This window comes from Colobus angolensis, unplaced genomic scaffold, assembly GCF_000951035.1.
Source record: "Colobus angolensis palliatus isolate OR3802 unplaced genomic scaffold, Cang.pa_1.0 Scaffold57, whole genome shotgun sequence".
In the NCBI taxonomy this organism is placed as follows: domain Eukaryota; kingdom Metazoa; phylum Chordata; class Mammalia; order Primates; family Cercopithecidae; genus Colobus; species Colobus angolensis.
This window is the reverse complement of record NW_012119265.1, coordinates 12261578-12268804: the sequence shown is the minus strand read 5'-3', so window position 1 is coordinate 12268804 and position 7227 is coordinate 12261578.

Below are 7227 nucleotides of genomic sequence, written 5' to 3'. Positions count from 1 at the left end.
GGAGTCTCGCTCTGTCACCCAGGCTGGAGTGCAATGGTAGGATCTTAGCTTACTGCAACCTCCACCTCCCGGGTTCAAGCAATTCTCCTGCCTCAGCCTCCCTCGTAGCTGGAATTGCACCTGCCACCACGCCCAGCTAATTTTTTTTATTTTTAGTAGAGACGGGTTTTCACCATGTTGGCCAGGCTGGTCTCGAACTCCTGACCTCAGGCAATTCACCCACCTCGGCCTCCCAAAGTGCTGGGATAACAGGCATGAGCCACCACGCCTGGCCTATTTTTGTGGACTGAAAGTAAATTTAAAATGGTCAACCATGGTTGGGTATGGTGGCTCATGCCTATAATTCCAGCATTTTGGGAGGCCAAGATGGGAGGACTGCTTGAGCCCAGGAGTTCAAGACAAGCCTAGGCAACATAGTGAGACACTGTCTCTACTTCTTTAAAAAAAATTAAAAATTAAAGGAAAAACAAAAAAGGAAAAAAATATTAAAAATTTAAAAAATTTTAAAAAATAAAATAAATGGTCAACCAAAATATAACTCAATCACAATGCTAATTTCTTAAATTTTGATCCTTTTAGAAAGAAAATTTATCCCCTCTGCTTGTGATAGTTCTGAAATTGAAATTTAAACAAAGAGTAATGGATTAGTTAATTAAATATTACCCTACGGAATGATACCTCTAGAAATTCAGCTTTATCAGCTCTAGAGTTCTCAAAATAATAGAATAGTATATCAAGTTATAGTTTTTTTTTTTTGAAACGGAGTTGCCCAGGCTGGAGTGCGTTAGTGTGATCTCAGCTCACTGCAACCTCCTCCACCCAGGTTCAAGCTATTCTCCTGCCTCAGCCTCCCAAGTAGCTGGAATTAGAAGTGCACACCACCACGCCTAGCTAATTTTTTTGTATTTTTATTAGAGATGGTCTTTTGCCATGTTGGCCAGGCTGGTCTCAAAATCCTGGCCGCAAGTGATCCACCCGCCTCAGCCCCCGGAAGTGCTGAGATTACAGGTTATGTGCCACTGCCCCAGGCCGAGTTACAGTATTTCCCCTGAAACATTAATTCAACCTATCTCCATTAAGAAACTTAAAAATTGTTCAAGAGTGTTATTTCTTCATGGAGGACAAATTTATCCATTTTTATGTACAAATATTATTCCTCTGTTTATGGAGATTTTTGAATTATGTCAAAGATGAACCAGTTAAAGAATTCATATAAGGCAGATACATATATATTCAAAGTTAAGGTAAAGGTTTTCTTTTTTTTAAGACAGAGTTTTGCTCTTGTTGCCCAGGCTGGAGTACAATGGCGTGATCTTGGCTCACTGCAACCTCTGCCTTCCGGGTTTAAGTGATTCTCCTGCCTCACCCTCCCAAGTAGCTGGGATTACAGGCATGTGCCACCACGCCTGGCTAATTTTGTATTTTTAGTAGAGATGGGGTTTCTCCATGTTGGTCAGGCTGGTCGAACTCCTGACCTCAGGTGATCCACCCGCCTTAGCCTCCCAAAGTGCTGGGATTACAAGCATGAGTCACCACTACCGACCAGTTTTTACTTATACTACCATTCTTTGTTTTAGAGACAGGGTCTCGCTTTGTTGCCCTGGCTGCAGTGTAGCGGTGCTGAAACTGCCTTTGCAAAATTATGACTGAGACAGTGAAAGAGATCTAACTTAATTGACTCCATCATGCTTCTAACCTCCAAGTTGTTCTGTTCATTCCTAGGCGTAGGCTTAACTAACTTTGGGAGAAAGCTAGTTTATAGTTTAAAACAAAGATAACAGCCCTTTCCCAAAGCAGACCTTCTTCTTGCCTGGGGACTAGACTGCCTTTGTAGGACTAACATTAGCCACAAGATTAGGAATTATGGTTTCAGGAGTCTTGCAGCTGGAGCCTACAAGATTCTCACCCTTGCTAAACTGCTCCTAAGATCAGTGCTTGAAATATTTTGCAAGACCCTGTGCTTGGTCAGCTGGCACCACCCAGATCAATAAACTGGCTCATCTGATCTTGTGTTGCCCTCCTAGGAACTGACTCAGCCCAAGAAGACAACTTCGACTCCCTATGACTTCATCCCTGACCAATGGGCACTCCTGGCTCACTGGCTTCCCCCCATCCACCAAGTTGAATGCTCAGTGAGACCAATTTGAGTAAATAATAAAACTCTGGTCTGCTGCACAGCTGGCTGTTCGTGAATTACTCTTTCTCTATTGCAATTCCCCTGTCTTGATAAATCGGCTCAGTCTAGGCTGTGGGCAAGGTGAACCCATTGAGCAATTATAGCTCACTGCAACCTCAGATTTCTGGGCTCAAGCTATTCTCTTGCCTCAGCCTCCCATGTAGCTGGGACTACAGGCAGGTGCTTCCATGCCCAGCTAATCTTTATTTTTTGTGGAGATGGATCTTGCTGTGTTACCCAGGCTTGTCTTATACTCCTGAGATCAGGTGATCCTCCTGCCTCAGTGCCCTAAAGCCCTGGGATTACAGGTATGAGTCACTGTGACCGGCCTTGTACTATCATTCTTATTGGATATTTTAATCTTTTTACTATCCTACATAAAATGTTCTGATTAGGTAGTATATAGGGCAATGTAAATAAATCAATCAGTACTTAAATCTCATTCCAGCTCTGCCACTGACTTGCCTCAACTATAAAATGGTGATAATTTATTTCAGAAATATTGTAAAGATCAAATGAAATAATGTATTTGATTTTATGAAAATGTATTACATAAACTATGAAGTATCATTATTTGGCATTCTGGTATTCTTGGTAATTCAATGTATAAATGTATTTCATTTAACTTATTTTTCAGTTAAATATATTTTTTGAAGCAAATGTATTATAAAGCACCTACTTTTAAAAATCTAAAGTGGCTGAAAGTAGTGGTAAAGTAAAAAGATAGCAACAATTGGAATTATGAAGTTAAGAGATTATTCTGGTCATTGTGGATAGTAAGTAGAAATGGTACAAATTTATAGCACTTATCATTTATACAGGAAAATAATCAGGTTTACCAAATCAAATCAATGTGAAAAACAAGAAAAAAAAATAGTGACCTGTTATTGAAGTAATATCACACTTCTCAATATGTACATATTCTTGTTGTGGATATGGTATCTGTCTCTTGATTTGATGGTTAAAATAATCAGCTTTTGGCCAGGTGTAGTGGCTCACGCCTGTAATCCCAGCACGTTGGGAGGCTGAGGTGGGAGAATCACTTGAGCTCAGGAGTTTGTGATCAGCCTGGGCAACACAGTGGGACCCCATCCCTACAAATAAGAAAAACGGGCTGGGCACAGTGGAGCACGCCTGTAATCCCAGCACTTTGGGAGACCAAGGTAGGAGGATCCCTTGAGCTCAGGAGTTTGAGACCAGCCTAGGCAACATGGCCAAACTCTTTTTCTATTTAAAAATACAAAAAGAAAATTAGCCAGGCATAGTGGCGCATACCTATAGTCCCAGCTACTCAGGAGGATCACTTGAGTCCAGGAGTTTGAGGCTGCAGTGAGCTGTAATGTTGCCATTGTACTCCAGCCTGGGCAACAGAGCAAGACCCTCCCTCAAAAAAACAAAAAAAAACAAAAAAAAAGTCAAAAATACAAAAAAAAATTAAAAGTTTTCTTACTAAAAGATATTGAAGGGCTGGGCACGGTGGCTTACGCCTATAATCCCAGCACTTTAGGGGGCCGAGGTGGGCGGATCACTTGACATCGGGAGTTGGAGACCAGCCTGACCAGCATAGAGAAACCCCGTCTCTACTAAAAATACAAAATTAGCCGGGCGTGGTGGCGAGCACCTGTAATCCCAGCTATTTGGGAGGCTGAGGCAGGAGAATTGCTTGAACCCAGGAGGTGGAGGTGGCAGTGAACCGAGATTGAGATCGCGCCATTGCAGTCCAGCCTGGGCAACAAGAGCAAAACTCTGTCTCAAAAAAAAAAAAAAAAAAAAAGAAAAGATATTAAATAAGACTTCATTTTAAAAATCCAGGTGAAGTTTCTTATTCAATAAAATAAATAAATAAAATTAGCCATGTGTAGTGGTGAAGTGGCATCGTTATTTGGGGCAAATACCTGTGGTTACTCATCTTGCCTCAAGAAGATTAAGGACATGGACACACACAAGGAGTGAGTTTAGGAGTTTAGGAGCAGAGGTGTAATAGGCAAAGAAAGAGAAAGGAGAACAGCTCTGTCTCTTGCAAGAGACAGGGACCCCCGAAAGGGAATTCTGATCTGGAATGGGAGTGCACCGAATTTTATAGGCAGGCTAGAGAAGGCAGTGTCCGATTTACATAGGGCCCAGAGACTGGTTATACCAGGTGTAATGTTTACATAGAGCACGGGGAAGGCTTGCCACTGCACCCTAATCTTATTATGCAAATTGCCTTTCCACTTGGCCGGCGCGGTGTTGTCGGCTCCTTTTTGTACACGTGACTGGCAAAGCGAAGGGAACATGGAGCCACCATTCTGAACATGCCTAGTCCCAGGTAGCCTTTTCCTATTGGCACAGCTGCCGGCATTCACCTGTGCAAGCTTCCAGCTTGCTTGTCTATGTCTGCAGCTCTTTGTTAGAAAAGAAAATTATTTTGGGGCTGCCTTTTTTTTTTTTTTCCTGAGATGGATTTTCACCCTTGTTGCCCGCGGTTGGAGTGCAACGACGCAATCTCGGCTTACCGCAACCTCCGCCTCCCGGGTTCAAGCGATTCTCCTACCTCAGCCTCCCAAGTAACTGAGATTACAGGCATGCACCACCAAGCCTGGCCACGTTTTTGTATTTTTAGTAGAGACAGGGTTTCTCCATGTTGGTAAGGCTAGTCTCAAACTCCCGACCTCAGGTGATCCGCCCGCCTGGGCCTCCCAGAGTCCTGGGACTACAGGTGTGAGCCACCACGCCCGGCAGGGCTGCTTTTCATTAAAAGGAAAACCTTACGGAGGACTTCCTTACCCCTACTATCTGCCTAAAAAATTTCTTTTTAACTCCTACATCAGTGGTGCACACCTGTAGTTCCAATTACTTCGGAGGCTGAGGTGGGAGGATTACTTGGGCCCAGGAGCTCACGGCTGCAGTTGAGACTCTGTCTCAAAAAAAAAAAAAGAAAAAAATAACAGCTTTTTCTAGCCTTAAGTTGAGAAACATCTAAGGTTGCTTCCCCTTGTTATCCTAAATTAGTAACATTAAAACTACAGTTTCCAAACTGCTGATTTGAAGCATATCTTCTATTTGCATAACCTAAGTTCTTCCACTTGCGGTATACTTTTCAGCAACAATTTTAGCATATGGCAACCACTTCTGTTCCATAAATGCAAAAATACTAGAGTCCTTGTCCTATCACTGAATGTGGGTGTGTCAGAGTGAATGATGACACCTGGGTGTTGAAATGAAACTTAAATAGTGTTGCCATTGACGCCCAAAGAATACTAACACTTATACTCCTTTAATGGGAATCTGAGTATAAAATAAGACCATTTTATTTGACAATGTTGAACTTAACCTGAAGGTTTAGGAAATCCCTTCATCTTTTTGTGTTCTAAAAAAATAGCTACTCCCCAATATGAGTTAGATAAGTTAGATAAGACTCAGGGATGCCTGCCTTGTTTAGCTATGACAGTGCCAGACACCAGGCTCTCCAAATCTCCATTCCTCGCCTCACAAATAACTAGCTGAAATGTTTTGTCCTCACTGATCAACAGAAACAAAAAGTGTTTATTTCAGCCTGGCCAACATGGTGAACAATCCTGTCTCTACTAAAAATACAAAGGTTAGCTAGGCGTGGTGGCATGCCTGTAATCCCAGCTACTCAGGAGGCTGAGGCAGGAGAATCACTTGAACCCAGGAGGCAGAGGTTGCAGTGAGCCAAGACCATACCACTGCACTCCAGCCTGGGCAAAAAAGCAAGACTCCATCTCAAAAGCAAACAAACAAACAAACAAACAAAAAACTAACAGCTATTTACATAGCATTTCCATTGTATTAGGCATTATAATAAACTAGCAATGATTTAAAGCACATGAGGATGTGTGTAAGTTATATATGAATACTACACCATTTTATATCACAGACTTCAGCATCTGCAGATTTTGGTGTGAAACCAACTTTTTCAAAACTATGACAGTAAGAGAAATCTGACATAGACCACTCAGCCTTGCTTCTGACACCGTGGTCTCTCCTGGGCATGGGCCAAGCTAACTCTGAGAAGAATTTATACTTTAACTTGAAAGCAAGGACAGTAATAGTCCTTCCCTAAAACTTATGCCCTCCTTGCTCAGGGACCAAAACCTACCTTTGTAAGACTAATGAAAGACCACAAGAATAGGATTATGGGAGGGGCTTGAACTCTGTGATGCTTGAACTCTGCTAAAATGTAGGCGTAGTTTCCAACCCCCTACTGCTCAGAAGTCACTTGGCCAGAGGTCACAAGATTTGTGACTTCCGCAATTGCTCCTATAGATAACATCACTATTGTAGAACCTCAGATTGGTTTTATTTTTAGATGTTTTTCAGATGGACCCCACCTGTACTTGTGACTCATGACTCAACTGCTCCTGTGGCCCTACCCAGAGGTGGACTCAGTGCGTGAGGACAGTGTTCCTTACATCTATGATTTCATCCCCAACCAGTCAGCAGTACCCATTTCCTAGCCCCCATTGCCCAGCAAATTGTCCATAAAAACCAGAGCCTCTGAGCCTTCTGAGAGACTGATTTGAGCGATAACTCCAGTTTTTTCCCATATGGGTCAGCCTCGTGTCAGTTATATTCTTTCTCTACTGCACTGCTGCAGTCTCACTGAATTGACTGTCTGTGCAGTGGGTGATTACAAGGTATGAGGGCAGTTGGGAGGGGGTACTAGAACCAATCCCCCATGGATACTGAGGGAGGACTGCAGCAGTCCTCTCCCCACCATAATAATTCTAATAGATTTGGTTTTTAGTTGGCATAGTCTATCTTTGTATGTAGAATTCTAAAAATTGATTGTATATTATTTTATTCTAAAAGGAGTTATTTTCTGAATACCCTACCTCTGCCTCTCCTATCCCTTGCCACTCCTCTTGTTCAGGACCTTATTAACCTCATCTTTCCCCATTACATTACTATCTAGATTCCTCAGCTCCCATCTTAATTTCTCCCTCCCTCCCTCCCTCTCTCCCTCTCTCCCTCCCTTCCTTCCTTCCTTCTTTCTTCTCTCTCTTTCTTTCTCTTTTCTCTCTCTCTCTCTTCTCTTTCTTTTTTTT